Here is a 22,162-nt window from a genome sequence, read left to right as displayed (position 1 = left end):
CGCTTCGGTGTATCCTGTGAACTCCTGATGGTAGTTTGAGGAGGTACTCGTACAACGCCATGTATGACTGCTGTGTATGTATGGCAGCCATCTTGTATTGTTAAAAGCAAGCATAACACTACTGCAGAATGCCAGATGTGTAGGGCAGATGTACTCCTGATGACGGAGGTGATCTTTCTCCTGCTTGTTCTCTCTCTGCTGCTTTAGATCCAGAGCTCTTTTTATTATATGCTCATTAATTAAATGCAGGGATTAAAGAAAAGTTCACTGATTTATACAACTATGCACAGGAGTTAATATAAAATTCTTTTATGGCATAATATTTAACTATTCTTTTCTTTACAATGGAACAATCTCTCTCTCTGCTGCTTTATTATATTACTTAATGATGTGTGTGTGTGTGTGTGTGTGTGTGTGTGTGTGTGTGTGTGTGTGTGTGTGTGTGTGTTTTACCCCTTAAACACTGCCTGTGTTTGCGTAGTTGAGACCTCAGGCATACACCATGTTCAGCGTAGCGTGCTTTCAAGTGTTAAACCCCCTCGGTGGCATCCCTTAACCAAAGAAAACAATCCAAACAACACCAACAAGTAACAAACTACAGAATTAATTCGTCTAGCGACAAGGATTTAGGGCTTGGAAAAGACGGCAAAATAACGTCTCTGAATCACGCCATGCGGTGGAGAGCTGCTGCGCATATACTGTATATGGCCTCTAGGAAACACATTTCCTGCATTATTGTGAATATTTGTCTGAGAAAGAAAGGATTTTTTTTCTGTATATTGAATCTCAGCCGTGTATGTTAAATCATACAGCGTCATCTAGATTTGTTCGTTTGCAGCTTGTTTAGCATTTCATCGCTCTATGAATCATGCATATCCACCTGTGGTTCACATCTTACTGAACTGGCCATTTTTTCTTCTCTCTCTCTCTCTCTCTCTCTCTCTCTCTCTCTCTCTCTCTCTCATAGCTTTGATACATAATTCATTAACTAACATATTTCATTTATGGGCTGTGTGATCAGTGGACACCAGTGTAATTATTATGCATAATAATATTGGTTGCAAGTTGTGAATATCAGCATTTTTATAAGTTAATGCATGCTCTCTAAACAGTGTTTATCCACTCTGTGGAACTTTAGTCTGCTCTCACATCTTTTCTTAAGAACATAAGGCTCCAGGCATGTAGGCGAAGAGACGGAGTCTTCATCATAAGGTTAACACAAACACATCATGCACTGTCATTAACAGTTGAGTTATGTGTACAGCAACAATAGTCCCCATATGTTGAACGTTTTTTTTGGCCATATGCAGCAAATAAAAAGTGAAAAATGAAAGGCAGTGAAAGTGATAGGAGTGACAGTGTGAGTCTGGCTCACCAGAAGGCCTGTAATTTTAGGAAACAGGTTTGTGACGCCCTGCAGAACCGCAGGAGGGCATGTGAGAGTGAGAGAGAGCGTGTGTGTGTGTGTGTGTGTGTGTGTGAGAGAGAGAGAGAGCTGGCACTGCTGGATTGTCAGGTGGTGACGGCTCTCTCACAAACGGCTACCTAATGACTCGATTTATTCAAATGCCTCCCAGTTCCTCCTAATGGTGCCTTCCAGCTGCAGCTCAACTCACTAAGGGCCTCTATCTCACCCACACTCACATACTCACTCTCACATGTCTATCCTCACTCGCTCTCCTCCAGCATGACTGAATGTGTCATTTACGGGGCTGAATCCCAAGGAGGGAGCTCTACATCTTGGCTCCCATACCCACGGGGACATGTGTGCATGTTACTCAAGCATCTGATCAGCTTGTGCTACACCTGCCATAGATCGAGTGAAAAAAGCTATGCTGAGATTTCCCTAACGAACATGCCGTATCTCCAACTGTCGAACAACGCAAGTGAGCGCGAGCCTGTGGAGCTGCAGGAGCGGGGAACACACGTGCTGCACGTCTCGCTGTAGCTCTCACCTTGTGCACGGCTTAAACTGTTCGCTTGTGACTACTTGCTTGTTGATTTTGTCACACTGTTGTGGCCGACAGCAAACACTGAGCAGATCTGAGTTCATGCGTGAACAGGACAATGCAGTTCATTTTAACAAGCTTCTTTGGAATATGTGGAACGAAATAAAATCTGCTACGTCTCTTCAGTACTATAGTGTAAAAAAAAAAAAAAAAGACTAAAAGGCAACATCATTAACCATTGTGATAAGCCAGCACAGGAATTCTCTCTGACATGAGATAATCTAATTCCACATAATCCCTGAGCAAATATAACTCACGCTAATCTCTGCACCAATATTTGGCATTCGTTTTTAAAGATCACATTAAACACACTGCGAACTGATGTTAATCTGCAGACTCGTTTTCTGGTCGTGGCTGTTTATACTATGATGACATTTTGGCAGATCGCAGTGCCCGAGATCATGGCGATTAAGGCTGAGGGGTCAGAAAAATGCTCAGAGGAGACCAGGGAAGAGGGGACAATTAATGTGTTTTAATTTCCTGCAGCACGAATCACTCGTCTCATTTGAAGAAATGTGACTGAGATGTTATTCTGATGATTATCCAGTGCACAGTACGAGTCAGGATTATGTGGTCAGTTTACGGGGCCAGTAGTGCTGCTGAGGCGAGTCACAGCGCTGTACACACAGGACTCGGTGAGATCACACTTGGCTTGTCCTTGGCCATATGCTCTGCATTGGGAACACATACTGTGGCCCTACGGCAGCCTGAGAGGCCCAACAAACACAGGCATCTCATTCTCAACAACCGAGTTTCAAAAAGGAAAAAAAAAAAATGCACCTTTGTTGTTTTACAATTACTATTGTGTATTTTATAACATAATGAGTTTCAACATTGCAGTTAATGGTATTACTGGCAGCAAACCAGGATCAGGTTGTAAATAAGCCTAATGGCACTTTTTAATAAATTACTTCCCATCAACACAACTATATTTTAATCTGGCTTATGAAAAACTGACAGCATGACAATACCAGAGTTATGATGTTATAGAATAGTCATCATCATTACTCAGATGTCTGCGTTTTTTTTTCTCCCTCTTTTGATTTGTGGGATGAAATTGCTTATGCGCTATCTGAAATGAATATTGGCGGGATACCATGGTCTTATGCTGAGCTGCATTAACTTTCTTTGGTAAACAGATATATGCGAGTGTGTGTGTGATTCTTTGGATCGTACGCATGGATCAATGTGTCTAGAACACAAAAGATATAGAAGACTGTTCTTCCTGTACAAGCAGTAAAACGTGATTGGCACCATCTTTCCTTTCCATTGCGCACTTCCGCAGTCCCACGCAGCGCTCCCATTCACAGCTCTGGAAAAGCAGTTTGGGCTGCTTACTCGTCCTTACTGCCTTTTAACTGAGGACGTTTTCGCTTTCCTTTTTGTTGTAAACACATTTCTCTCATATATACCTCCTTGCAATCTGTCTGCATGACAAAATGTTCTGTTCAAGCAAGAAAACTGCAACCGCAATATAATATTGTGAAGAAATGTCTGTCTTTCTACAAAACTACCCGTTTCTTCAAAACAGAAAAAAGGGTGTAGTCTGTGTTATGCACATCCATCCATTATCCGTAACCACTTATCCTGTGCAGGGCAAGCTGGAGCCTATCCCAGCTGACTATGGGCGAGAGGTGGGGTACACCCTGGACAAGTCGCCAGATCATTACAGGGCTGACACATAGGCCAAGTTTACATTAGACCGTATCTGTCTCATTTTCTTCGCGGATGCACTGTCCGTTCACATTAAAACGCCGGGAAACGGGAATCCGCCAGCGTCCACGTATTCAACCCAGTTCGTATCTGATCCGGTGCTGTGTAAACATTGAGATACGAGGATACGCTGTGCTGAGCTCTAGCTGGCGTCGTCATTGGACAACGTCACTGTGACATCCACCTTCCTGATTCGCTGGCGTTGGTCATGTGACGCGACTGCTGAAAAACGGCGCGGACTTCCGCCTTGTATCACCTTTCATTAAAGAGTATAAAAGTATGAAAATACTGCAAATACTGATGCAAATACTGCCCATTGTGTAGTTATGATTGTCTTTAGGCTTGCCATCCTTCCACTTGCAAGTGGTAAGTGACGTGCGCACAGCGGCTCAGTCCCGAATCACTGCTCGTGCGCTTCACTCTCGCGCTCTGTGAGCTGCGCAGGGCCGGAGTGCGCACCCTCCAGAGGGCACTCGCTGTACAGGGCGGAGTGATTTGGAGCGCAGGATGCCTGCGGAGCCGAGCCGCTGAGGAGAAATTTACACATTACATTTCAACTTACGTGCCGTCTAATTAGTCATGTGATTAGCGTATCCGTGTATTGGCGTTGCTGTGTGCACGCTAATCGTTTTTAAAAACGTTAATCTGCTGATCTGCTGATACGGTCTAATGTAAACCCCACCATAGAGACACACAACCATTCACACTCACATTCACACCTACGGTCAATTTAGAGCCACCAATTAGCCTAACCTGCATGTCTTTGGACTGTGGGGGAAACCCACGCAGACACAGGGACAACATGCAAGCTCCACACAGAAAGGCCCCCGTCGGCCACTGGGCTTGAACTCGGAACCTTCTTGCTGTGAGGCGACAGTGCTAACCACTACACCACCGCGCCGCCCCTGTATTACATACAGTATTTCGTGAAATGAATGAGTACAGTGGTGGTGCAATGGTTAGCACTGTCACGAAACAGCAAGAAGGTTTTGGATTCAGACCTGCCGGTCGGCTGGGACCTTCCTGTGTGCAGTTTGTATGTTCTCCCTGTATCTGCGTGGGTTTCCTCCTGGTGCTCTGGTTTCCTCCCAAAGACATGCAGGTCAAGTCAAGTGGCTCCTCTAAATTGCCAGTGTAATGAATGTGAGTGTGAATGGCTGTCTGTCTCTCTGTGTTAGCCCTGCGATTGATTGGCGACCTGTCCAAAGCGTACCCTCCTGTCACATAATGTCAGCTGGGATTGGATCCAGCTCATCTGTGACCCACAATGTGTAATAGGTATAGAATGAATGAATGAATGAACATGGTACAACGCCATCGGTTTTACACAGAAAGTATTTAGTCATGCCCCTAATGCACGCTTCTGAGTTTTTGCCCTTGACTTGATTCAAGTGAATTGAATGTTGTGTGACAGGGGAGAGATTTCTTTCTTTCTTTCTTTTTTTCAATGACTTGGCATGCACTCTAACATTGATATCGACTTCTGTCTAATGACACTTCAGCAAAAAATTTCATGGTGTGAAAACTCTGCATTTTTTGCAGATGTGTTAATGTATGGCTGCACTAAATATAGCGCATGCAAGCATTTAATAGCAGTAGTTTCAGTTTCATCTCTCTCAGAATCATAAAGGTGACCCGATGGGTTTGATTTCAGCAGATTGATTGAAGCTGAGTGAGTGAAGCAGGGAGGTCAGTCTGCTCCGGACTGTCAGTGCTGTCAGCTCAGTGCGAGTGTAGTGACCCCATCACTGCACATCATTCACAACAACAACAAAATCCTTGCCAAGTGTGTGTGTTCAACGAATTTAATAAATCCAAGCTAGTGGTGATCAAATGGAGTGTGATATTCTGCAAAATTCTTAAGTATTTCAATGAGTGAGAACGATGTTGTTAGATTTCATACGAATGATAAAGTACAACCACAAACCCCACCCCAGCCCTAACCTTTATAACTTTTCACAGGATGTTGTATGAATTTTTTAAGAATCTGAACATGTGAAAGCATGCTGTGAAATGTTGTTCTGACGAATGAACATCCTGTCGTTTTTAGAACTCGTAACATACAATTCCTCAAACTGGAGCCTGTTTTAAAGGGCAGGTCAGACGAGCTCTATTCTTTAGTAAGTGACGAGTGCGAGCTCACGTTTATCAGTGCACATACACTGCGGCTCTCTGTCACTGAAAGACCTTCTGTACACTGCAGCATATCTACACACCTCAATATGTGTGTGTGCGCGCGCGTGTGCATATAAGCGCTCGTGTATATGTTTGCTTGTGAGCAGTGACAAATTACAGCATGCGCTCTGAAAGAAACCAGAAGCTGATTAATAACCTCCGTGAATTTTAAAGGTGAAATATTTTTAAACAGATGCACACCTTTTTTTGTGATGTGCTGCGGAACTGATGTGGTGTGCTACAGATGGTGTGAACCTGGCCTGAGATAAGAGCAGTAAGCAAATTAATTTGTTTGATTCTGAATATTTGTAAGAATCATTATAATGGAAGGTTGGATTTTGGGTTTGTGTGTGTGTGTGTGTTTGCCAATGCAGAGTGAGTGTGCTCTGTGAGTGATTCAGATCACCGTATGGAAGTCTAATTCCTCAGAGTGCATGAGGCAGTGCACCAGTTTAGCATACATCCTTTACATTTTATCACTCCAACCCCCCTCACTTCAGTCAGTTGGTTTATTGTCCCTGGAGATCCGTATGTGTGTTTGTGCATCTTTTGTGCTCTGTGTGTCTTCCTGAATACGAGTCATACAAATAAGACTGGAAGCCATTAGCAGAAAACTACAGTGGTGAGCAGAGCTACAGTTTGAAGTTTTAGTTCTTTCAAACAAAATATTTTTCAAAGCCGTTGCATTCGAGAACAGTTCCGAGCTAAGCGGAGGTTTGCACATCTTTCTTCACGCCGCTTGTGTTTTGCGATCTCCCATGAACACTCAGCCAGACTGGTACATAAACAGTGGGGACAGACTGAACCAGTACAGCAGACAGATTTCAGCCCTGTATACACACTGACTGAGCAACACGATCCTGCCTTGTCTCAATTTACCGCTGATTAACTACATGAATTAAATCTTTAATGGAAGCAGGAAAACAAACAAGAGCAGCTCAGAGTGACAGGGTTTCAGATTTTCAGTGCAGGGGGTCACTCTGTCTTGGGGTTAACTGGGAAATTGTTAGGAAGCGATACGAGGCGCTGACAACCAGGCAGAGGCAGTTAATAAACTCGTGACGACTTTCTCAAGCGATCCAGAAAAAGATGTTTGAACACGATGATGCAACTCATACTGCACTTTGTGTTGATGTATTTGTGTTTATTAAAGTGTGTTTCCTTTCGAGAAAGGTGTTAATAAAAGAGGTGTGGTCTTATGCTGAAAAATACATGCGTATCAAGATGCTTAATTGCAAGTGGCGGGTATCACTGCACCATTAATTAAATCATCTTCCGTAATTAGTGTGTGCTTGACGACCCTGCATAATGCGAGTCATAGGCGACGGTGTGCCCGTGACCCCAACCGGCCCCTGGTGCTTTTAATTGTTGTGAGGCCTATTAGAATGCAGCGTGTGTGTGTGTGTGTGTGTGTGTGTGTGTGTGTGTGTCCCATTAGAATGCAGTCAGTCTGGCAGGTTGGAGCATGGGGTGAGAGAGAAGCTCATCTGCATAAGCAGGCTCTATAAATGAGAACTAATGTGTGTGATGTAGCGCCGCAGTCCCAGCACTCCTGTTTACAATGCTGAGTTTACAGGCCAAAGCACACGAGCACTGTGAGGGAACAGGACTGCAGACCAGCGCTGGCTAACAGCCTGAATACACAGAGGAGATGCACTAAAGAGGTTTTGTGGAATAGAACAGAATAGAATAAAAATCATGAAATCGAGCCTGGACTATAGACAGATATACTTCAAAACATGGTAAGGACAACGGGAAAAAAACCCCAAATCTTATACGGTAAGAAGCAGCAGCTGGGACTTCAATTAGATTTAAATTCATAAAAATAACCATGTACCCAACATTGTCCCACAGTCCCAATACCTGAAATTATTCACATAATTAGCATATCAGAAACTAGAGAAAAACAAAATGCACCCAGCACACTGTTCATTTAATCTCCATTACACATGTACTGGAGATAAACGCACACTCCAGAAGCGCTCAGTGACTCAATGTTGCACTCCTGTCTCACCAAAGCAAGTGTTATGTTCAATCCCCTACGATTCGAGCATCATAAACAGACCTAAACGTGCACTGGTGGAAGAAATACAGTATTCAGAAGTTAAGTAAAATGAACCTGAAAATACTCCACTGCAAGTAAAAGTCCTGCATTCAGAACCTTATCGAAGTAAAAGTATGGAAGTGTTATCAGCAAAATCCACTTAAAGCATCAAAAGTATTCTGCACAAAACTGGTCCCTGTCAGTGTTTTGCTATTATATATGATGTTTTGAATGAATATTACTGCTGCATTAATGTGTATGTTGCATTTTACTGCTGTAGTTGTTTAAGCTCATTTTAACTACTTTATATACTTTTGGGTACAGCGAAACATCATATTCTATAAGAGCATCACATGTCTGTAGCATCGTTATCCTGTGAGAACAACATATCTCTGAAAAGTCAACTTTTCCTGAGCTCAGAGAAACAGCTCTGTTTTCAACTTCATGATAACGGATTTTCCAGCTGATCCAAGAGGGTTATTAAATAGTTTATTTCGCTTAAGAAGTAGGACAGTTTTACTCAAATCATAAAGGAACACTTCACCTTTCAGTTTTTCGCAATCATTCAAATTCAGAATCATCAAATTTAGAGTTACAGTACATGATTTTTATTGGTAAGAAAATTTGTAATTTTAAAATTAACAAGTAATCAGGGCATGGTGGTATAGTTGTTATCTCTGTCGCCTCACAGAAAAAACGTTCTGGATTTGAATCACATGCCTGACTGGGATCTTTCTGCATGGAGTTTGCATTCTCCTCATGCCTGTATGGGTTTCCTCTGGGTGCTCTGGTTTCCTCTCACAGTCCAAAGACATGTGGATTCGGTCAACTGGCTACTCTAAATTGCCCATAGATGTGAATGTGAGTGTTATGCCGCTTTTCCACTACAAACGCGGCTGAGTCGGGCTGAGCCGTGCCGTGCTGAGTTGGGCTGAGTCGAGCTGAGTGGGGCTGTTGGAGTTGCATTTCGACTACAACTGCGCTGAACCGTGCTGGCTGGAAGTGGGTGGACACATTGGGTGGACTTAGCGAAAGTGGGTGGACGTCACGTGATGTCGTTAGGCGGCGCAAACAGTGACATCAGTGAGCTTTTAAGCGGTAGTCTCACGACCCGAATAGTAAACAATAAACATGGAGTCGTTAGTGTTGCTGGTCTTGGTGCTGTGGCTTGTTGTCACCAACAACGCCAACAGATACTGGCAAGCGCGTATAGATGAGGCGAGGCGCATAAGGCTTCAGAAATTCTCGTAATTCGTAATTATTCTTCTTCCGGGTTTACAGTATTTACAGATCCCAGCGTGCTTGCGGGGCGTGTGTGGGCATGTGAGGACACTCCTCCTCACCAATCAGTGCACAGGGGAGTGTCTGCTCACGCCCCCAACCTCACTCGGCTCGCTTTGGCTCGCTTCAGCCCCACTCCAAAACCGTGCGAGTTTTAGGGGCTAAGCAGGGCTGAAGCGAGCCGAGTCGTGCTGTTCTTTGGTAGTCGAAACGCGAGCCGTGTCGGGCTGAAGTGAGCTGAAAAAGGGTAGTGGAAAAGGGCCAATAGTGGCTGTTTGTCTCTGTGTTAGCCCTGTGATAGACTGCTGACCTGCCCTGGTGTCCCCCACCTCTAGCTCAAAGTCAGCTGGGATTTGTTCAAGCTTCTCCCATGACCCTGATGGATAAGCGATATAGATAATGGATGGATGGATGGTTGGATGTTGTGGACTCTTACAGTAATGCTTTTATGGCTGAGGACTACAGTTGACTTGCTAACTTTAGGACTGCAGTTGTCATGAACAGTTTTGCACTCAAGTTTCCATCAATGAAGAGTTATAACATCAACAAAACTGACTTCATGTTAAAACTGTTAATGTTATAGTCATGTTGTCTGTTGTTGTCCAAATGAGGATGAGTTCCCTTTTGAGTCTGGTTCCTCTCGAGGTTTCTTCCTCATGTTGTCTGAGGGAGTTTTTCCTCGCCACCGTTGCCACAGGCTTGCTCATTGGGGATAGATTAGGGATAAAATTAGCTCATGTTTTAAGTCGTTCAAATTCTGTAAAGCTGCTTTGCGACAATTTTTATTGTTAAAAGTGCTATACAAATAAACTTGACTAGAAGTATAAATCTGCATAAAATGGAAATAATCAAAGTACAGGTAACTTGAAGTTGTACTTAAGTACAGTACTTGAGTACTGTACTTGGAATGTATCCACCACTGTAAATGTGACACTATAATGTCCTTCCGAATTAATTGCTTTCATCAGTCAGTGCTTCATCGCAGGTTCCTTTAGCCATCAGTCTCAAATTGGGGTCTGTTCTGGAACGACAGTGCTGTCACAAACATATATACACACTCCAGAAATACTCAGTGTTCCAGTTATGCACTTATGTCACAACAAAGCGACAAAATATTGTCTTGTTAAATCTTTTATGATGCTAGCATACCAAATAAATCAAAATCAATTTAGAGACAAAATAAGCACTATCAATAACCAGCACCAAGGCAGGAACACTACACAGGAACACACTGCTTTGTGGTGTGATTAACTCTGCACTCCTCTGATCAGCTCATCTCCTTCATACAATCACATTCAGCAGGACAAAAAACGGGATCGTAGCTCAGCGCGCTGTCCCATACTGTGCCTCCTCTCCTTCAAAACACAGCAGGTCAGTGGGGATTTGTGTAGGCTTTAAGAGCACTGGGTTAAAGCTGTGTGTGATCTGCAGCCACAGCCCTAATGATGAGCTCGAACAGAGCAGAGCTAGAGCTAACACCACCTTGGAGAAAGACAGACACAGACAGTGGTGCTTTATATAAACCATATATGAGACAAGATAAGAAGTGCAGAAAACAGATATTTTACTTTATTACAGCTTGTGGACACAGTCTTTCACCTGTCACACACTCACTCACTCACAGAACGTCACTCTCTAACACTCTATCACAAAGCATACACACTAGACTAACTCCTGTCACATTTCTGGGTGTGTGCTGGTGGTGGGGTGATGGGACAGAAAGAGAAAAGAAGAGAACAAGGGAATGACTAAACACATATACATGCCTTCCTCTCTCAAAGAGATGAGCACTCTAACCTGGGATAACCGATTCCCATTTTATCATTCTGTGACATTCCATGACATTTAAAAAGCCATTAACTCCAGTCACCGTTGCTCAGGTCCATCATCATGCAAAGACACAGACACAGCCCTGCGTCTGATATAGATAACACAATAATGTGCACCGCTCTGTCAGCTGGCTTAACTGATTACAGCGAGATCACACACACACACACACACACACACACACACACACAGAGTTGAGCTCTGATGAAGGACTTCTGACTCCAGCTAATCAAACTGAATAGAACTGGCATATATATATGAGAATGAGATATATGTGTGTGTGTGTGTGTGTGTGTATATATATATATATATATATATATATATATATGATTAGTCAAAATTATGTTCACACTAATGGATTATTTTTCTCCTGCAGATAGACGTACACCATGGGTGACAGATTAAATGGTACTGTTGCTCGCTGGTTTTTGTGTGTTGAACACAATGGCGAACAGGTTGAGACCGTCCTGTAAATCATCTTGCATATATGATGTATGTTTTGTGAGTAAATGCTTTCAACCATTTGTGTTAACATAATTTTGACTAACCCTGTGTGTGTGTGTGTGTGTGTATATATATATATATATATGAGTGGAATAATTGTTTTGTTCTTTCCACATTCATTGGATGTTGAGAAACAGAGCATTTTTATTTTTTGCACATTTGATAAATAAAAACTTTATACAAAACATCCAACAAAATCATTTGCGCTTAGAATGTAAACAAACCGGTGAAATGACAGGAGCAATTTATGAAAAATACTATAATAATAATAATAATAATAATAATAATTCTTGAAAAATAAAAAAAAAGATACGTTCTTACCATCAAATACTTTTATCCCATATTTTGTTGCTTTTTTGTATTTTGGGTTTTTATATATATATATATATATATATATATATATATATATATATATATATATATATATATATATATAATACAGAGAGAGAGAGAGAGAGAGAGAAATCATACTACATTAGCTCTTCCATTAGCTGGAGAGCATTATGAAGGTTATCATATAGCATATAGTATCTTATATAGTTATATGGTTAGTAAGTTATTATTGAAAGCACCCCATTTGACTGACACCAGTCACATTAATATATTTCTTTAAGAAATTTGTTCATTTCCTAATCCGAAGCTAAATAATTTAAACACAAGTATAAAAATTGGACTGGAATGTTAATATAATCTGGTGTGTTCATATAAAAATGTTTTAAAACTGCATTTTAAACTCTAACAGTTCGGTGGGTGGAAAAGTAAAAAATAAAAGCTCTCTCTAATGGCTCCACTGAATAAAAATAATTGTACATATTTCTCAAATGTGCCTAATATTCAAATAATTGGATTATAGCCATAAAATAAATATGTGCTAAGCTTATTAGGAGCCTGTTTTTACAAGTCTGATGAAGACCTGTTTGGTTCATTCTACTCTAAAGCTCTGCTTTCTATACTCACCGAGCAGGGCGGAGATGACACGAACAGTGTAAAATAGCCTTTTCAGTATTTGTAAAGATTTCAAAAGGAAAAAAAACCCCTCTACCATGTCAGTGAGAGGCAGGAGGTGAGGTTAATCTGAGTGGTGAATGACAGATTGCACAGATAGTATCTCAACACTGGCGTTTAATGAACAGACATCAATCACACTCAGCCTGTGGCTTTATGACATGGCCATTAACTTCCTCTCATGTAGCTATTCATTAGTGCACACAGGCAAGGCCGGGGTCAGCCATGATGCCGAGGTGGGACACTTGACTTACAGGTGAACATGGGATGCTAACAAGGTAAAGTAGTGAATACAGACTGAAGATTGTGCAGACTACAGGTTTCTAGTGCAGGAAAACCATCAGGGCTTGACTGATATGATGAATCATTTGATATTGATCTAAGTGAGAGAGAGACAGACAGAGAGAGACAGAAACACACACACACACACACACACACACACACACACAGGCTGTGCAGTACCTCAGGCAGCCACTGGTGTGCCCTAACACTGCGCTGGAGCTCCTTCTGCACACCGAGCTGTGAAATATAGCACATTCACCACACTGACAGATGGACAGCAATAGTTATTGTATAGGATTAACTACACATAGCAATTACATACACCAGCCCTTTCATGTACATGCATCTACTATAAACAATGACTATTTATAGCTGCTAAGCATATTAATTTATGGACCATTATTGTTTACTGTACAATCTCTATACACACAGAGGTAGCAGTATGCTATAGTGCACAGCCGTGCAGGGCAGATAATTAATGCTCTTATTGATATAATTAAGGTCTAATTTCCCAGATAAATTAGTCTCATTCTAACAGTCTGCATTTGTGATAAACAAATTATACACGTGTGTAATTAACTTCCGTTTACTTGTTCAAATGACCCACAGCATTGGTGCATGCCATACAGAAACATCTGAAGTGATAACGACCACAAAAGCAGCAGAATGTTCTGGGAGACAAACACTGGGGAGAGGAGAAGAGTGAGAGCAGTGCACTTTATCTAAAGAAGGGATACGGCAGCTACTCTCAGACATCAGCTCTGCTAAGATATCTCAAGCTCAAACACTGTGTGTGTGTGTGTGTGTGTGTGTGTGTGTGTGTGTGTGTGTGGTTAAGATATTTTAGTTTCACACATCCTAACTTTTAAAACCATCACCGCAATACTCTGATATCTACACTCAAGCTCTTTGTGTTCTTCTTTTCCTGGATCTGTCTGCAACTTCAACAACAACAAAGTCTTCCAATTTACACAAAGAATCCTGTCATGGAAGATGGTTTGTTATTAAAATGAATTCTAAATCTCTCAAAGGTATCAGCATAAACTTAGTAACTGTCAATGTTTTTTCTTTTTAAAAACAGTACAGATGCGGTCAGGTTGTTGTTGTTTTTGCCCTAATGATGACACGTGCTACAGACAGAAACCAAACACACAAACCTATGAATTAGACTATAACAACATATCCAAATATGGATCTATTAATATCCCATGAAAATTCTAGAGATAATTGCAAACTGTGTTATAACAGTGGTATGAACAGTGATGGTTATTTCTCGGTCTGTGTCTCTGTGTACCTACAGGCCTGTCCTTATCACTTAGAGTATTGTTTTCCAAATAAGTAAATGAGAAAATACACTGAAACATGAAAAAAAAATGGCTATACCTAAAACATATACAGTATTATACAATACAACTCCTTAGTTCAAATAAATTCTGTTCAATTAATACAAATAATAATAATAATAATTATTATTATTATTATCATTATTATTATACGAGTTTGTATTTAGGACCAATCAATTCTACACTAATGAGTTTAGTAAATAGGAGTATGACGCATTAACTATTTAGGCAATAAATGCTTCACTAACACTGTGTGTGTGTGTGTGTGTGTGTTCTGTATTTGCACTGCCATGTCCTCAGTGAACTAATGAAGTGAACGAGGAATGCCATTACTCTGTATTCTGTATGAGCACACATCTCTTATTTACATGTCACACATACAGAAAGTGACAGATAAATAAAGGGAGTATCTGAAACACACGCACACACAAAGTGCAGCTCTCTGGGCTGCCTTTCCTCCCAACTGGAGAAGACAGCAGCAGTAGTGAAGAGCTTCTCCTCAGTGCGCTCTCAGTAGAGATCGATGGCTCGACCTGATAGCTCTGCTAATATGAGGAAACAGCCAGTAACGCTATCCAGCCAGCGGAAACACGGACCGAGTGCCGACACCCGAGAGAGGGAGGGGGGGTGGATGGGGAAGTGCAGTTCGCTGGGCGCACTAGTATTGCCGTCAGATCACTGAGAGAGAGATGATAAAATATTAAGCGGTACATGATCTCTCCAATGACATCTCTTAAATAATATACACAAACAGAGGGACACCTTCTTCTTCTTCTTCTTCTTTATTCACAGAGCACCTGTAAACTGCTGTCACTCGCTCATCATTCTCATCTCATCTTCTCACTTCCTTTTAACTGGTTTGCTCTCTCCATCTTATATCTCCATCTCACGCCATTATTTTTTTAAATTACTCATTTATCATAACCAATAAGTCAAAAGGTGTAAAACACACACCGTGTGTGAGAGAGGGCCATGTACTGTATATATTACTTTGTGGAGACCAAATGTTCTCATTATAGCAACATATGACCATTTTTAAACATGTTACACAAAAGTCATTCAATAAAAAAGACAAAAAGAGACAAAAGATTTTCTGCTGGTTATTATTATTATTATTATTATCAGTCCAAAGTTTGGACACCCCTACTCATTTCCAGGTTTTTCTGTATTTTGATTATTTTCTACATTGTAGAACAATACTGAAGTCATCAAAATTATGAAATAACATATAGAACATGTATGGAATTATGTGGTAAACAAAAATTGTTAAAAACATAAGTTTCATATTATAGATCCTTCAAAGTAGCCAGCGTTTACCTTGATGACGCTTTACACACTATTGGCGTTATCTTAACCAGCTTCATGAGGGAGTCACCTGGAATGCTTTTCAATTAATAGGTGCCTTGTCAAAAGTTAATTAGTGCAATTTCTTGCCTTCTTAATGTGTTTGAGATCAAATAGTAAATAATAATAATAGAGTAAACAGCCCTATTCCACAACTGTAGTAATCCATATTATGTCAAGAACCGCTCAGCTAAGTAAAGAGAAACAACATCCATCATTACTTTAAAACATGAAGTGACTTTTAATTAATAAAAATAATGAAAAACCAGTGAATTAGAAGGTGTCCAAACTATTGCCTGGTACTGTATTTATTTAGCTATAGTAATACACACAGGTCAAGTGAAAATACTCCAATACTCTATAGTATTTCAAGACTGTCTGTGTGTGTGTGTGTGTGTGTGTGTGTGTGTGTGTGTGTGTGTGTCCTTCGATATACACAAAAGCCTAAACTCTCACGATGTGTGGCTTAGAACCCATCTCCTCACTCTTTCTTCTTCTCTGTAATAATGTGAGCTCTCTTCAAATCCTTTCAGTTTAGAACGATCAAACTTCTGCTTTTTTCTCCCTCACATAGACCATGATAGTTTCACTGCCTCCTGCAACACTCTTATTATCCTAACTCCTGCCTCCTGCCCGGCATTAGTGAAATGTACATGGCAAGGAACACACACACACACACACACACACACACACACACACACACACACACACACCATGAAAGTGCAACTTGGAACACTGGACATGTTTCGGAAAAACATCTTTCCATTTGTGCAACCTGAGTGATTTTTAACACACACACACACACACACACACACACACACACACACACACACACACACACACACACACACACAGAGTGACTGAGGTTTCAGAGGATTGTGCAATCTCCATACACACATTCAGTAAGTTCCGAACACACACACACACACACACACAGAACAAAAAAAATAATAAACAGCAGCCTCTCTGACTTACAATCAGAGCAATTAGAGCACGTACTTGATGCATATTAGAAAGACGGAGACAGACACAAAGGATAATAATGAACTAGAGAGCGAGAAAGAGAGCGAGAGAGAGAGCCCGAGACATTAGTACAGTTAAAGACCAGGCATTTAACAGCTAACAATATCACAGTACAGACAGGTGAGATGGAAGAATACTAAAGAGAATACTAAAGAGAAAAGCAGTGTTTCTGTTAATCTGGTACAATGATTTTCGATGTTTTACACATTTGTTGCTGTAGTTTTGTGACTTAGAAATAAATTCCAAAACACAATTATTCAATTAAACACTCACTGTGAATATTTCATGAACAAACTCATAACTAAATTCATTTTGAATTTGTAAAGCATAGAGGATAGCCTTAATATTTCTGTGTGTGTGTGTTCATGTGCGAGTGTGTGTATAAAATTAAATTAGCAATGCTTAATGATTTTCTGATTGGTTCTTCACTGTGTATGCGAGAAGGAGAAAGTCAGTGTGCGGTCAGAGGTGTGATGGAGAAAAATACGGCGAGTAAATGGCACAATTTAATGTTCCATTTAAGAGACGTGCCTCATATCGTCTCCACCACAAGGAAAAAGGAAGCAAACTGCTGATACAGTCTTTCTCGATCTTAACCTGAAACTATATGACAGCCACCAGACGGTGTGTCTTGGCCACAGGCACAGACTGAAAACATAAAGCTTTAACCTACATTTACGTGGAAAAGAGAAGAGTAGACAATTTCATGAAACCGCCAACCCTGTCCTTGATTTTGGTTACACCGTTAACCTTATTACTGACCATATCACAATATATTAGCAAACCTTCTAGTGCAAACGTTGATCATGTTACTCACTCAGTCACACTTAGTTTGGTCAATCATGGTATCACTAACCTTGGGTGACCTTTGGGTCAAAGGCCAGGTGTGTATACTGTCCCTACTGATGTACTCTCTGCAGGAGTTTATAGGCTATGATCTGATGGCAAGATCTGATGGCCAGAAAGGAAATGTGTCATCCTGAATCAAGCTGTCAGAAGGTCACTTAGCAGAGTGCAATGTAGGTGATTGTTTCCACACTTTGAATCATTCGTCCTGTGCAAATTGCTATTAGTGGTGACCTTTACTGAAAACTCCGCAGATATCACAACAGTTCTGTCATCTGAAAGATGGTAGAAATGAAACACTGGAAGAAATTTGTCAACTGATGAGAGATGTTCCGTTTCTGTTTCTACTGCACCTGAGCAAAACTACAGTACAAAAAGCATCAAAATGTAATTTGTCACAAAACAGCTGAGGAAGGCGTGTTTCAGGAAGAAAATTTCTGTATTTCTGTTCTTTGGGTGTTTCCCATTTGCTTGATGCGATTGGGTCGAATCTTATCTTTTAAATCAGCGTCTCGGAAACAGAAATTGTAGCCCTGACGTATTGCGTAAACCTGCTGACAGGTGAAGGTTAAGAAAAAACATAATATTATCTGGCTAACATTAAATGATTAGTTTAACCAGCTAGCTGTTTCGCAGCAGGTTTCAACTGCTGCACATCTGATGGTCCTTGAGTTGCCTTCAGTGCGTTTCGACAGTTTTGCATTCAGCCATCACACTGGAAAACAAAGGGGAGATGGAAGATGAAGGTGGTGTGGCTGTGGGTCCGTCAAGTCCGCACGAAAAACAAAACAGAGACAAACATCTGCTTAGAAATAAAAGTGCCGATTTAGTTGTGAGGAATTGGTGTGGTTTTAAAAAGTCTTTCCTGCAAGTCAGCAGGAAACAATGACCTGCACAGCACCTCTTTATTAGTATGTGTTCTTTCTTTCTTTCTTTCTTTCTTTCTTTCTTTCTTTCTTTCTTTCTTTCTTTCTTAAATCTGATCTCTAGTTTGTTTCAGTTTACATGGCAGTTCAAATAATTATGAAAAAGATAATTTGTGTGTGACTTGTGACTTTAATAACTTGTTTAAATTGTTTTAAAGGGTTTTTCAGTGCTCTTTAAACTGCATTTTTTTCAGTCCAAATCGTAAAAGCGTTATACCTCCCACACTTTGAGAAACACCTACAATTTTATAATTTATGCTAATTTCATCATTATTGTTAATAGAATAAAATATTGCTTATTATTCCTATGATCACAATCCTTACAATCCAGACAGAAGCAGTGTATGATTTTTTCCATTCGTAGTATTTTCACGCTTTATATTCTAATGTAACATCATTTCCTGTAATAATGCTAATCCTAATCTTATTATTGTTCTCTCTTGAACAGTTCATGCAAAACACACAACAGCTTGATCCATTAAACACTGTTTAAATGCTTATATACAAAATCTCATCTAACAAATACCCACCTCAATAAATAGTGAAAAGAAATAACCTGATCTTGCACAAAAATCATATTTATGAAGCCATGTTAACTACACAAATGTTGAAATTACAATTATGTGTAATGAACACACACACACACACACACACACTGTCATCAGAACAGAGTGCCATTACTTTACCTGTCTCTGCCTTTGCAGTTGTACAATTTAAAAGGTTTTATTACACAGTGTTAAACATTAAATGAATTAAATCACAATATACGATGTGTAAAATATATTTGTTTGATTGTTAACATTTTTATGTGCTAGCAAGCAAAATGTCTCACCGCACCATACCTATTCATTTACATATGCATTTTCAAATCATTATTATTAATAAACCATAGTAGGTTTTCACAAAACCCTGTACAATCTTTCAGTATGTTAGAATAATTTTTTTAATAGTGTTAATTTTAGGAAACATTATAAAAATATACAATACCAGTCTAAAGTTTGTCCAAACCTTTGACTGGTTTTGTATATGTCACCCAAAAGTCTAGTCATATTCATATTTTATTTTTTGTAGTTCATACACCAGGATATGATTTCTACATTCTCAAATGGATTAGAGGGTTTTTTTGTGTGTGTTATTGTGTAGTGTGAAAAACACGGCTATTCATATTGTGCATATGTACAATACACTGGGATTGCATGCGAATTCAAGATCTTTATAACAGTAGGTGAGGTTTTGAAAAATGTATTAAAGCATTTTAGAGCCAAGACAGGAGTCATGTTTATTAAGCATAGCAAATCCTGAAAGCTGATCTCAGAGCTGTTCATTTCTGTCCTGACTGTTATGTACAAACTGCAATCATCAGTGTCCAAGCACTTTAACTTTGCAAATACTGCCATAGCACCACGCATCTGCATCCATTTCTCTCAGTAAAACAGTTTGTATGTGATGGGGAAGCCATGGCCTAATGGTTAAAGAAGCAGCTTTGGGACTAAAAGGTCTCCAGTTCGATGCCCTGGACCAGCAGGAATGGCTGACATGCCCTTGAGCAAGGCACCTAACCCCTAACTGCTCCCCGGGCTGCTCTGGGTATGTTGTACGTTGCTCTGGATAAGAGCGTCTGCAATGTACTTATCAAGTACATTAGGTTTGGTTGTGATCAGACAAAGATCTGGTTATTATTGACTGGCAAAGTCTAAAGAATTGTGTTTTTTTGACACAAATATATATCATCTACAGTCAGAAACAGCTGTACAATCAGATAATCTGTTCATCTCATTATATTCAAACTGTACATGGTACAAGACAGCACTGAACCTCTTCCAGGGGGTTAAAATGATGGAAATCATCACAATATATCAAATGTGGACAATTACTGTTGGTCAAGTTCACACAGTAGGACACAGAAGACCACAAATTGGCCGTCTAGGATTATTCAGAATTCAGAACGGAGTCTGGTAATTTAGACATTAAAGTTCACCGGAAGCCTGATTAGTTTTGCTACATGATTCCCACCATCCACTGAAACACAAGCTAGGAATGATCAGAACACTACACCAGTGGCTGAAAGTGCACTGATCAGCTCTGAGTCCAAGGACAAGGAGTGAAAACATCAGAAACAACAACAACAACAACAACAACTTTAAAAGCTTGTAGTTACCCAAGGTCTAACAGGAACACCAGACCAGCAAGCAAAGCTCTGGTAGGACGGAGCAAACAGAAATACACTGTCTCCTAGGTGGTACTGTAATCCTTGTAAGTCTCTCCAAACATCACATTCAGATGGATTTCAAACCCCCACACACACTCACAAAGCCAGAAAAGTCTCAGTGCATCTGAGGGTGTACAGTGATACCAAAAACAAACAGCGGAGCACCACGATAAATCCTGTGGTGTATTACAGAGGGCAGAGTTATCCACCCAGGTCAAGGCTGGAGTCTTCTGCGGACAATAACAGGAATATTCTGTACAGAGAAAATCATTGATTAAAAAGACTTTCAAAGGTTACACCTTTAAAGACTGACTTCAAGTTTAAATTTACAGCTCATGTAGACTTTCAACAGGACACAAAATCCAAAACAATCCGAGCTGGATTAAGTCTAATGTAACTCAACATAATTTCAGGTTTACTCTGAGTTAAATGCTAGATGAAAGACCATGTGTGTTACATCACACATTATTTCTTGTGAATTTGATCCCTCATATAGATACAGGCATAATGACATTCATCTCATCTCATTATCTCTAGCCGCTTTATCCTTTTACAGGGTCGCAGGCAAGCTGGAGCCTATCCCAGCTGACTATGGGCGAAAGGCGGGGTACACCCTGGACAAGTCGCCAGGTCATCACAGGGCTGACACATAGACACAGACAACCATTCACACTCACATTCACACCTACGGTCAATTTAGAGTCACCAGTTAACCTAACCTGCATGTCTTTGGACTGTGGGGGAAACCGGAGCACCCGGAGGAAACCCACGCGGACACGGGGAGAACATGCAAACTCCACACAGAAAGGCTCTCGCCGGCCCCGGGGCTCGAACCCAGGACCGTCTTGCTGTGAGGCGACAGCGCTAACCACTACACCACCGTGCTGCCCGCATAATGACATTATTGGTCAAAATCTTGTAACAATATCAAACCTGGTTTTGTCTCTGATATATACAGTGTCGACGCATCCATAGGTACAGGTGGGGCAAAGCCTCAGCATTTATATAAGCTGTTCCACAGATATTAATCTTCATAAAGTCCTTATTCACAACTCCATACATTTTAAAATGTGTTTAAATACTATTTACCTATTTTTGGTGACCGATGATTTATTATTAAAAATATAAGCTGATGCGGCGGCACGGTGGTGTAGTGGTTAACACTGTCGCCTCACAGCAAGAAGGTCCTGGGTTCGAGCCCCGGGGCCGGCGAGGGCCTTTCTGTGTGGAGTTTGCATGTTCTCCCCGTGTCCGCGTGGGTTTCCTCCGGGTGCTCCGGTTTCCCCCACAGTCCAAAGACATGCAGGTTAGGTTAACTGGTGACTCTAAATTGACCGTAGGTGTGAATGTGAGTGTGAATGGTTGTCTGTGTCTATGTGTCAGCCCTGTGATGACCTGGCGACTTGCCCAGGGTGTACCCCGCCTTTCGCCCGTAGTCAGCTGGGATAGGCTCCAGCTTGCCTGCGACCCTGTAGAAGGATAAAGCGGCTTGAGATAATGAGATGAGATGAGATATAAGCTGATGCTCCATTGATTTGTTCTCCTTTCTAGAGCAATCATGGCACAGGAAGCTCACTACCACACTTATGTTCCAGAGAATTATTTTTTGCACCTAGTGGCCAAAAGAAGGA

At 40.8% G+C, this 22,162-nt stretch overlaps 1 protein-coding gene across 2 annotated transcripts in view; it reads right to left on the bottom strand.

Annotated features, from left to right (window-relative positions):
- The window catches only part of mafb (MAF bZIP transcription factor b), a 107,202-nt gene that overhangs the window by 18,511 nt on the left and 66,529 nt on the right, over positions 1 to 22,162 (bottom strand). Inside the window, exon 3 of one of the 2 annotated variants that reach the window (XR_009654077.1) lies at positions 13,021 to 13,077. The exons of the other annotated variant lie outside the window; for it this stretch is intronic. The gene's annotated coding sequence lies outside the window, so the exon portion shown is untranslated. The remainder of the gene's footprint in view (positions 1 to 13,020; positions 13,078 to 22,162) is intronic. 2 annotated transcript variants of the gene reach the window in all.

This window comes from Neoarius graeffei, chromosome 2 (assembly GCF_027579695.1).
Source record: "Neoarius graeffei isolate fNeoGra1 chromosome 2, fNeoGra1.pri, whole genome shotgun sequence".
NCBI lineage: Eukaryota > Metazoa > Chordata > Actinopteri > Siluriformes > Ariidae > Neoarius > Neoarius graeffei.
This window is presented reverse-complemented; position numbering and strand designations above follow the sequence as displayed.